The 11724-nt window shown below is 41.4% G+C and overlaps 1 protein-coding gene across 5 annotated transcripts in view; it reads right to left on the minus strand.

The window, feature by feature from the left end:
• The window catches only part of Dpp6 (dipeptidyl peptidase like 6), a 945197-nt gene that overhangs the window by 574569 nt on the left and 358904 nt on the right, over positions 1-11724 (minus strand). The window lies entirely within an intron of this gene.

Here is an 11724-nt window from a genome sequence, read left to right on the forward strand (position 1 = left end):
CCAACAGGGTCTTAGTTTGCCTTCCATTGCTATAGCAGAATATTGGAGACTGTGTAATTTATAAAGGAAAAAAGATTCTTCTGAAAGGCCAAGAAAGAACACAGTGTCAGTCTTTACTTAGCTTCTGGCAAAAGGTACTATGACAGAGGTGGAAGGGAAGGAGAAAGACAGTTAGAACACTAGGAATAGCCATGCTTTATAAAAACCCACCGTCTATGTAGCAAATACAGTCCTATATAAAGGGGAACTCACTCTCTGCAGCAAGACATTTTAGTCTATCCACAAGGGCTCCACCTTCCAACATTGCCACATTGAGGAATTAAGCTTCAAGAGTACTTCTGGTGGGGCAAACCCTATTCAAATCATAGCAGGACCCTGACACATAGAAACTTGGAGATGAAAGAGGAGGAGGGAGAATTTACTTGTATCTAACAGAATTTCCAGACACAAAGTCATGGAGGGGGAAAGCTGAAGTTTGATTGCAGAGGGTGTTCCATGGAGAAGAGTAGACAGTGATGGGGAACCCACTAGTGGAAGCCTTGCAAAGCCTGCCTGGGGTTGGGCTTCTGTCCTGATGTGAAGGCTGAGCTCCCTGAGCAAGGCAGAGGCATGATGAAGGGAGGATTCTTAGGTGAACCCCCACGGGCCAGGTGCACCCTGAAAAGAGGCAGGAAGCTACTTCCCACAGCTGAAAGGCAGCCATCTTCATAAGACAGCATTCAGTGTGGAGCTAAAGGCACTTGATAAAATTCAGAGGAGCAAAAGTAAACAAAACTTCAATTACTCCAAGAGAGATGCTCTTCCCAGCAGGCTTCCATCACTGCCACACTGGGACTGGGAGGAAGTGTGGGTGATAAACATACCATGTGGAAGCGCAAATCAATCAGTACTGCCGCAGGAACACTTGATATGGTGTCACAAAGGCTCTTAAAAAGTGATCCGGTGTTTGCCAACCAGAGAGAGGGAAGGCCACACCAGCAAGGCCACAACCGTGCACAAAGTGTGAAAGGATGTAGCACACATGGTGAATGAGATGGAGGATGGGAACACAGGACGCTGCTGGAAAATGGTAAAGCTGATATCCTCTAGAATTCAGAAGTAGCACCTACTGGAAGTTCCCAATACATAAAAGAGGAGTGATGGCATGAATTAGTTTTTAAGAAATATCACCTTGCACCAATATGGACAATGAGTTGTGGTGATTAGAGGTGGGAGATCATTTCAATGATGATGATCTGTGGTCTGGATGAAGATCCAGTGTTACCTTCCTCCTCATTAGGAACTATTCTTTAAACACTGTTACCATCATGGGCCTCATGTTCCAAACATGTGAGGACAGCTTGGCCAGTGGAAGAGAAGAGTGTTCCCACTCATAATGACACTGTTTACCCAACAGTGTGCCTGCCGAGGCAGCTGTCCGTGTTCTCCCAGTCTGGCTCAGAAATCTACACTCCCAGTGGGGTGTTCCTAATACACACTGGCAGTTCACTTTTGAAGGTATTTGTGTCGCTTGTGCTGTCACTGCAGCCAGGTTTCATGCAGAAAGGGTAGTCTTTTAAAGAAGGTGTTTCAGAACAATTGGATGTCAATATGCAAGAAAGAACTCCACACAATATGCAAAGTTATCTTTACTTCTAGTAAAAAGGACAGGGGAAACCCTTTGTGACCTGTATAAGAGAAGGATTTCTTAGGTCACCAAAACCATGACCTATAAGAGAACCAATTAGTAGATTAGGCATCATCAAAAGGAAAACTTGTGTTTGACAAAAGACACTTTTAAGAGAATGATAAGAAAAGGAAAGCTAGGGCTGGAGGTGAGGCTCAAATGGTGGAGTGCAAGACTGTGAACCCTAGTACCAACAAAGGAAAAAAAAAGCCACAGCCAGGGAGAAATATAAATAACATTCAAAATTCAATCATAAAAGGCAAAATGTCAGGTTTTATCAAACATCTAGCAAAGAAGACAAATTAAGTTCATGAAAAGATTTTTATCAACATTCCTCATCAGGAGTGTGCAAGCAAAACCATAATAAAGAATTGTTACACACTTATTACAAGGAATAAAGTGAGAAGCCTGACCAAAAAGAGTGCATCCCATAAGATTCCATTTGTGGAATGTTCTGGCAAACACTTCACAGTAACATACAGTGGCAGAAAGCAGATTGCTGGCTGTCTGGGGAAGGAAGATTGAGGACCATGCAGGGGCAGGAGGAAGCTCCTGGAGAGACACCTATGTTCAGTACCTTGATTGTGGCTTGGTTTCTAGAGATATATGAGCTAAAGATGATCAATTAGTACACTTTAAAATAGGAGCAGTTAATTGTGTGCCATTTATCTCTCAATAAAGCTGTTCAAAGAAGATAAAAAGAATTATGTGCACAGGATCCATAATTTCTTCATCTTGATTCTTGTGATAATTCTCTTCTATTTCTCCCTCTGGTTATATTTTATGACATCAAGATTTCTTTTTGTTTCTTTGCCTGTCGCCTACAAACATCCATACACTGCCCCTGTCATAAGGAAATGATGCACTGAGCTTTCAAATGACACTAATGGTGATAGCACCTGGCAATGGGGTGGATTTCTAAGTTTCATAGTGAACATCATTTAAGGAACAAAAGGGATCTTACATATATTAGGGTACAGACCATTTTCTCAGAAGCTTAGCATTTTCTCTGATGGATAATCCTTTCTTCTGGCCTTTATTAGAGCTAATTCAAATTGGCTATAATGTCTTCCTTTTTAAAATGTTGATATTTTACATATATGACAACAATCACTTTTAAGAGGTCATTGTCCTTGTGGCCAGTCCATGCAGTAGAACAGGGGTGTCTGAGGATGCTGGAATTCTCATAACCTACTTGCCAGAAAAAAGAATTTTGCTTTCCTCTTATTGTCATATTGATGGATGAACTTAAAGATGTTACCATAGTGACACATCTCTTCCTCCTTCCCTCACAGCATTGGGGTACACCTGTCACTTCGGTTTCCAAACACAGGGAGCCATCAAGTGTGTGAGACCATCAGTAAGGAGACCACTGGGGAGTTGGAACAATTCCATTCCATGCCCCAACTCAACCTTCAAATCTTGGACCATTCGTTGCCAACACATAGCATGTGGCTTTGTGTGAGTCCTGCCAAGACCTAGCTGTCTTGTCTGTATACCTCATTCAGTCTGTTTGTTTATATCCCCTCAAACAAACTTCCCTGCTTATTAAAATGTCATCCACCATTCAAGGCTTCAGTCAAAACTTAGCACCTCTATTTAAATTTTATCTAAACAGGACTGCCAACAAATATCAACTCTTGCTTCTCCAAAAGATATGAGTATGAAATGAAATGGCCCATACATAGGGGTTGGCACGTGAACCAGAATCTCTGTCATACACTTGGCTGCCTTCTCTCCTGTTTCTTCTGCCATCCCTGAGACTTTTTACACATGGCTGCACACACACTTGCAGGTAACGTTCGTTCAGTAAAGATCCTGAAGATAATCTAAAAGTACAATGTACTTCTTATTTATAGCAAAATCATTCCAATGCTTTCAGTCTGGTGTTGAAATTTGCAAGTAGACAGTCATGAACAGGAGCAGCTTACTGAGATGCAGAGCCATCTTGCTGGTTCTTCAATGGTGATGATTCTCAGGTAAAAATGCCTGAGAATCTGGTTTTGCTTGCCCAAGCACACCCATGAAAGGAAAACCCATCTCTCCAAGTGGTATTTACTGAACATCCTCGCCAGGAAAGGAATTAATTTCTGTGTCTCCTCTTTGAAATAATTCATGTTTTCAGCTCATTAGCTCTGGGCTTCTTCAGGGTCTGGCTGTGTTCCTTTCTGGCCTCGGTAATTCTTCCTGTTCACTTCCTTCCACCTCCCTCAAACACCTACTGCCTTAGCTGGAGTGCAATAGTCCTTGTTTGCCTAAGATTCTGTAACTCTCACAACTCTTGCCCATTGATCACACTCTTTTCTCTACTAGGTATTCGTTTGGTCTATATACAGAGTGTTAAACTCATTTTTAAAGCATCTAGTTGAAGTATCTCTTTCCTCTTTGTAGTGGTCCTCAAGCTCTCCTGCCTTCCAGACAAAATTAGTTTCCCTTTTGGGTATTTTAAGTGTACTATTCCTATATGTTGCTGGTACTTCTCACCCCTTACTGGGCTTTCTTATACTGAGTCCATGGGAGGGCCTAACTATCTACCTACCTGTCTGTCTTTCTATCTATCTTCTATCTAACCATCCATCCACCTACCTATGTTGCCTATCCATCTATCATCTATCTACCTCCCTTCCTCCCTGTCTATCATCCACCTACCTACCTATGTATTTATCGATCTAACTACGTATCCAGCTTTTTGTTAACTGTCTATCTCTCTATCTATCTATGTATGCCTCTATCTAAATTCCTCTTACAGAGCCTATTCAGTGCCTGGTACCTACGTGTTTTTCACAAATAGTGAAGAAACTGAAATGTCTATTAGATGAATTAGTGGCTAGCTCATTTTTGCAGGGATAAAATGTGGGGGATCCTATAAATGGGAGACATTTATTAAGTGGGTTCATCAAATAGGAAATATGTATTTTTATGAGAAACCAATGGTGCAATGATACTATTCACATATGTACAATTGAAAACTCAATTGTGAATGAAATTCAGTGATCATTGACTGTTCAGCTGCAAACTTTCCTTCAACTTTAAAGTCTTTGTCAAGGTGAGGCATCCTGAACTGAACACGTCTTATCTCACTCCTAGCATCGCACAGATGAAGACAGGAAGAAGTCACTCAGGCACAGAGATAGAACTCTGCCAACAGTGTTCCCCTAAAAAGCTTTTGTTTTATTAAGCCATCTTTTCCTAAGTGATGCATTGTAGAACAGACTTCTGAAGTCAAAAACATCTTAAGTTCAAGGGTAAATAACAAACATAGCACATGTAATATCTATATTTAATGGACATGGATGTCTCTATGCAGTGGCCAATAGCCAAGGCTACTCGATGACAAGATTCCAAAAGAGGGCCAGGTAAGAACAGAAACAACAGGTGACAACTGGGGAAAAGGGTCTTTAATCTGATCTTTCTAATGTTTTCAGATAATGAGATGATATCAGCAGTGAGGCAGACTGGTTAAAATTAGACTTGATGCATTTCTAAGTGATTGAGGCTTTAATCATAAACATTGATGTAGACATTAATTGGATGCATGCTAGCTTCATTCACCCATTCAATCCATTCATCCCCTCAAGAGGTATTTACTGAGCACATCCCCCACCCCTGCTTTGTAAGTATGCAGTGGCTAAAGATTAAATGTGACCAGAAGAAAGAAGAGGCAATAATGTTTCTTGAGGAGCCACAGGTTCTATACTTACACATTACACTGGTACTCTGGTTTATCATCACAAAATCCTACAGGATAAGCAGTGTCATCAATATTTTATAGATAAGACACTGAGACAGTAGTTAAAGAACCACTGGAGATAGCTTAATAAGTCTATCTGTCAACAAGAAGGTCCTCTATGTACTCATTATCAGTCTTCTTCATAAGATTTCATGCTAAAATTTTAATATTTAAAAAAAATGTACAAGTCGGTTCTATTACACACACAAACACACACACATTTCAACTCAGGCAACATTAGTACAAAATGGCATCAGCAATTGTGACATAGACTCTCACCTAGTAAATTACTCTCTTAACAAAGAACTATCACCTGTCCTCAACTCACCAATTTGTTCAGTGAGCTTCTGTGCAATCAATAGCTCTTTGGTTATTAGCTATCAAGCAAGTCATCTGAGAGTCTACATTTCACGTATTAACTTTCTGCTCATGAAATATTTAGCATGTTTTCTTTTCAAATGCCTGCTAATAGACACTTTCTATGTTCTTACGTGCACACTTGGTAAAGCAAGCTAAAACTCTAAAAGATTTTTGTTGGTGAGGAGTAGTTCTTTGATGATCATCCCATGAAAAACATATTTGATGCGGCTTTTTTTTTTCTTTAAGATGTATAGCTCTTGGCAGCATACGAAGTGGACTCATGAGCTTTTTAGACCTCTGGAAAAACAGGACTCTGTTTATCCTAGCCCTTTCTTCTGTGCCATTAGAGAGGCCCATCTGTCTGTGCAATCAATAGCAACCCCAAAGATTTTGTTCTGGTTCACTGCAGGATGGAAGAAGGGGAAGAAAAAATTCTGTTATGGAAAACCACACTGCCACTGAGTTCCAGAACATACTTGCAGAAAAAAATGCATAGTCTGAGCTAGATGTGTACATAAGGACTTTTTAACTGGCAGAAAGACATGCCTGCTTATCATTCCAGAAGTGATGCAGAATTTTCCAAAATTCTTTAAAGCACTACTCTATATTTCTCTGAAGTCCCAACTGGCCAGATAAGCTGGTTGTGTTACAGTGGACTATCTCCCTCCCCTCCCTGTGGATTCCAGCACCCCTCACCTGCAGGTGTAGGAAGAGGGGCAATGCTAACTCACCTGGAGGCCTCCCAGGACAACACAATGACTAGCCCACACCCCCTTCGTGTCAGAGACCGCCTGCTCCTGCAGATGGTAGCTACACACTTGGTAGATTGCTTGAAGCCCACTTTACATTGATTTCACAGATTCTGGAAAGAGGAGGGCTGTTCCTTCCTCTCAATTCTTCATCCCTCAATATCAGGCAGATATGCATTGGGGCTTTAGAATCATAAAATATTTATTAACTCCAGCTTTTAATGTTCATGAATAAAGAAGCAAATTAATAATTTTTGAATGTTGGTTAAAAAGAAACTAAGGACGCTCTCTAAAGGGATGGTATTCAAGGCCCAATAAAGAGCCCACTGCCAGACATCAAAAAGACTCACTGCAAAATGTCCTTGGCCATTGGAGCCGTGGAGGCTTTGAGAAAGGCAATGATTTGAATGTACCACATTTTGTTTCTTTGTTTTCCTCCCAAAGTCGAAAGCAGTTAGCTCAATTTGTGTGGAAACATACACACGAGGAGAGATTCAAACACAAAGACAGTCTCATTCTTCCCCACCCTAGAGAAATATGGGAGGAAGGAGGCAGAAATACCAGGCTACGACGTCATGGACTTCATTATCTCCAGAGGCTAAGAAGTAGCATTTCCACTGAAACACCAAACCCCCTCCCACATCAGGTAGAGCCATAAGTAGAGACTCTGAGCTAGAGGAACAAATGTCCTATTGAGCACACACTCCACAGTGAGCCACAGAAGGACATCACGAATGGACCACCTGCTATATGCTAGTTGTGTTGATAACTAAACTGCTGCATAGATACTATCAACACCAATGCTCACCCAAACACTGTGTGCCAGAATTACCAGCTTCTTCTTACACAGAGGAAATGGGTTCAGACTTAAAGCTGTCTATCTAGGACCAAATGAAAATTTGATTCCTTCTATGCCTTTTCTACCAGACTACGCTGGTAAGCTGGTGGGTTGGGAAGGAGGAATCTCTATAATGTCTGACCCTCTCTTTAAATTAACAGTATAAATAGTCTTCCTGCCTCCTAACTACCTGAAGAAAATGGTTTCAGGCAGAACCAGAGAGCGTGAGGGGGAGACATCAAGCAAAGTTGCCTACCCTGGTCATATCACAGGTAAGAGACAAACATTCTCAGAGAAGAAGCAACTGGCCCTTTTTCAACACCTACTGACAGGCAAGGAAACAGTTGGAATCCGTGAACCCAGACTATTATTTCTCTCCCTCTCCAGAGAAGTCTTGACTGGGTTATCAGACACTGGACCAACTGGGGCAAGGGAGGTAAGATTTTTGGTATGAGAGCCTCCAACTGCCAAGGAAAAGAACCAAAGTTTGCCAAGTGTGTTAAATTGGTTCTCACCTTTGTATCACTACTTAGAAAATATCCCATGATATTTTGTTCTTTATTTAAATGTATAAAAGTAGGTTTGCATATTTAATGACAAAGATACCTGTCAAACTTCAATAGAAACACTTCGTAGTATCAGAGAGCATCCATGCATGCAGGTGGAGCGTGTGTGTGCTTGTTAGATATCTTCATGCCTCAAAGGAAGGTGTAGAACGAAATGAAACACTCCCCACAAAACTCGACTGCCTTTAGGTGGGCAAATGGTGGACTAGGGTTGTCCTCCTTCCAACTGTGAAATCATTAGCCAACTGTGGGAGACCAGAAAATTGCATAGCCAAGGAACATTAAATTGCGATAACCCTAAACCATATGACTACCACTTATTTGTCTCTTACCTCCACTAGATTACAAATTAAAGGTAATTTTTACATATTGAGCACCTGTGTAGACCTCAGTGCAAAAGAAATATTTGAGGAAAACATTGTTCTCACTTGCTTTATCCCTTGAACATAGAGTCCACTGCTCTCAAGAACAAAATATACCCTAGTAGGGAATTAAAACTTCAGGCGGTCACTGAATGTTTGGTCAACACTAAGGATATTCAAAGCCTTTAGCTTGAAATGTCACTTGGTGGGTGAGAAGTTAAAGTCCTCTGAATCCTCTACTTTGCTCCTTTTCACTCATTGTCCCCAGAGGTGAGTAAACAATATGCAGAGGAACCATGAAACTACAGCAGATTTTGCACAGGCCTTTGATGTGGGGCTAGCCATCAAACCCAGTGTACAGAGCGCCAGAGCCCAGTGAGCCCTTCATGGATTGCTTGTCCTCTCTTCTGCTCCCTGTTAGAATGACGTGGAGCATAGATAGATGGATAGATAGATAGATAGATAGATAGATGGATGAATAGAGGGAGGGAGAGAGAGAAAGAGAGAGGTGGATGGATGGATAGGTAGGTGGGTGGGTAGATAGATAGGTAGATAAACTCCAGCCTGGCCCATTGTGACTGTGTTCTAAAGGGAGTGAGGAAGAGGCTGGGCATTAAAAGTAAGGAATAGGGGCTTTCTTAGTGGTTATAATGTTCTAGCTACGTAGAGAAGCATGCTGGTTTGATCTACATTCTCCTCCCCATTTTTTTAGAAGAGAAAACGGAAGCTTAGGGAGCTGGACTGACCACTTTGGACAGAACCACGGGGAAGATGGGATTAAACTTGGATTTCTTGCATCCTATTGGTTTCTCTATTACAACATGCTGCTTTCTATGACTGTGACTAATATTTAACATCCAAGCTTGGGTTGTTTCATATCATTATAAACAGCAATAGAGAGTACACAGAAAAGGAAATCAACAACTATTTTGCTTCTTCTCATAAATATGCTTTTCCAGAATGTAGACATTTGTTGTGAAATATGTACTGAGTCAAGTGGCTTCACATCACATCCAGTAACTGGACTTTTAGGTTCTCTGGTGAAAAACAGTAATCCTTTGGCTACTGTGTACACAGTCTAAATTTTAAAGAAGTCACTAAAACAGATTCTAAAACTTTCCTGTCTCCAGCAACTGCAGGTAGAATAGTCTTGGGGCTGTTGAAACAAATTTCCTTTTATTCTCACCTGCTAGCAATAAAAATATGGAAGTAAATAGAGGGTATTAAAATCACAGGAAGATCACCACCATTTTTAATGACAGCAAAATTAGTGGCATACTGAAGTTTCATCTAATGCTGGGGCCCAAAGTCCAGTTGTGGGAATTCCACACCAGCCACCTTGAATGGAGCCCTGGCTGTGACCACCATAGTTCCTCCAGTCTCCCGTATCACACACAGAAGTAATCACTGCACTGAGGCACAGCACAGGGGAGAGCCATGAATGCAGCCCAGACTCAGAGTGGGACTGGCTCAGGAAGTGTGGCGAAGGGAGGGAGGAAGCCATGCTGGCTTGTGCTTTGGCTGTCTGGTGGGATGCTGCCTTACTCCCTCCTCCATTAAGAGGCTATTAAATCCTGTCTTTGAGATTGTTTTCTAAATCTGTGTCTGATTTTTTAAAAGTTATTAATAATAGCCTGGATTATTAGCATAAAACTACCATTGAAAAGGGGATGAATAATTCAGTGTTGAGACAATAATTATATCATCCATTTAAATTTTCTAAATAATTAAGGAATTCCTGTGATTATTTAGAATTCCCTCCATTATCTGGACTGTGTTGTGGTCTAGCAAGATCCACTTGGATCCTTCTTCCAGTGCCCAGGGCTGGGCTGGGTGTGGTTAGCTTGCTTTTGAACATTGGGTACAACATGCACAGGAGAGAACATCTCCGCCAGAATGTGCCAGTACTCTGAGGACTAGCTGTCCCTAAGCACAGCTAATGAAGGGTCATTCTGAAGCTTTGGGGTATTGTATGTAATCAATTTTCAGAGCATGTGGACCTGTTAATGGCTAAAATGAAGTTCAGTCTGTGAAGGAGAAAATACAAACAAAACTAGCTTACTACTCACCAACAGGTCTACAGGTGACTGATCCATCACACTCGTGTCACTGAGGAAGAACATGGTAGAGTCTAAAGCCAGGTCTGAGCACGATTTCAAGGCATTACAAGGGTTTCCTAACAAGTAAGAACTATGTCACAAGAAATTTAATCAGAACTCTCCAGTCACTATCTAGACAGATGTTGATGGATTTAGAGCAGAAACTAATCTGTTTCCTTGCTGTTCAGATTAAATCTCAGAGTTGGGTGGAAACGCCCACTTTCTGGATGGATAATGAAGGGAATGAAACAACTTCCAGATCAACAGGACAATCCCAGAACCTATACAAGCATCATTGCTGACCTTCAGCCCCAAGCTGAAGGTGCTTTGTACATTCATCAATTAGCTATTTTTAATGTCCTTTTGTTTGCTCAGAAGAAATACACATTTACATACTATGTCTATGCTTTAATTTGGGAAGGTTGGTTTGGTTCTAGCCAGCTGAATATAGACTCTGTTTAAGAAGTAATTTCAAGATTACTGGACACTGACATTATTCTCACCATAAATTAAATAAATAGATATTATTCCTCAATCTGCAGTTGGCAAAATGCATCTGTATCTCCAGGCCCTTCTGAAACGACTTAGAACATCAGACAGAGAGAAAAGTGATACCTGCTACAGGAAAGGTATCAGATGCTCTAACTGCTTGGGATTTATTCATCCAATAAAGTGACTTCTCGTGAGCAGGGTGCCAACACTAGCATCAAGAAATCGTGGAATCACATAATCTTAGTGTGAGATGGAAACTTGCCATCCTTTATCCTGTCTCTGCACCATAGGAGTAAGGGGTCACCAAGAATTGGTCTCGGAGTCACCCTTCCTTCCTAGGTCTCCAAACGCTCACGGAATTTGATCTCCATTAATATGCAGCATGGAGAGGTACCACGTTCTCAAGTCCCAAGTGCCTAACCGGGAAAGAATCCCTTACTCGTTACTCGGAATGCAGCCTCCGATGACCAAAAGTAAGGAATGCTTTACAAAAGGGTCATCTGTCACTCTGCGAGGAGAGGCAAAAGTTGAAATTCCAGAATTCCTGTTTGACCTGTTGGTACTGATGCTCTCATTACACATGACCATGGTGACAGTCTCCCATGTGTACCATTCTTTTGGCTAGTTTGTGTTTACAATTGCCTTCATACTTCTAATGCTTTAATAGTGCACCCCAAAGCTTCAGATTCTCCCCACTCTCCTCCTTCTACTCAGACAGGGCTTCTTCCAGAGACTAGACAGTCCAAAATGAAACAATTGCATGCTTATTTTCAACCTTCACATTCAGCACCTATGCCTGTCCCCCCCAGTCTATGACCCGTATGTGCTGGCGGTAACCTAGGGTATGTAGATATGGTCAACC

Source organism: Castor canadensis, chromosome 2, assembly GCF_047511655.1.
Source record: "Castor canadensis chromosome 2, mCasCan1.hap1v2, whole genome shotgun sequence".
Taxonomy (NCBI): Eukaryota; Metazoa; Chordata; class Mammalia; order Rodentia; family Castoridae; genus Castor; species Castor canadensis.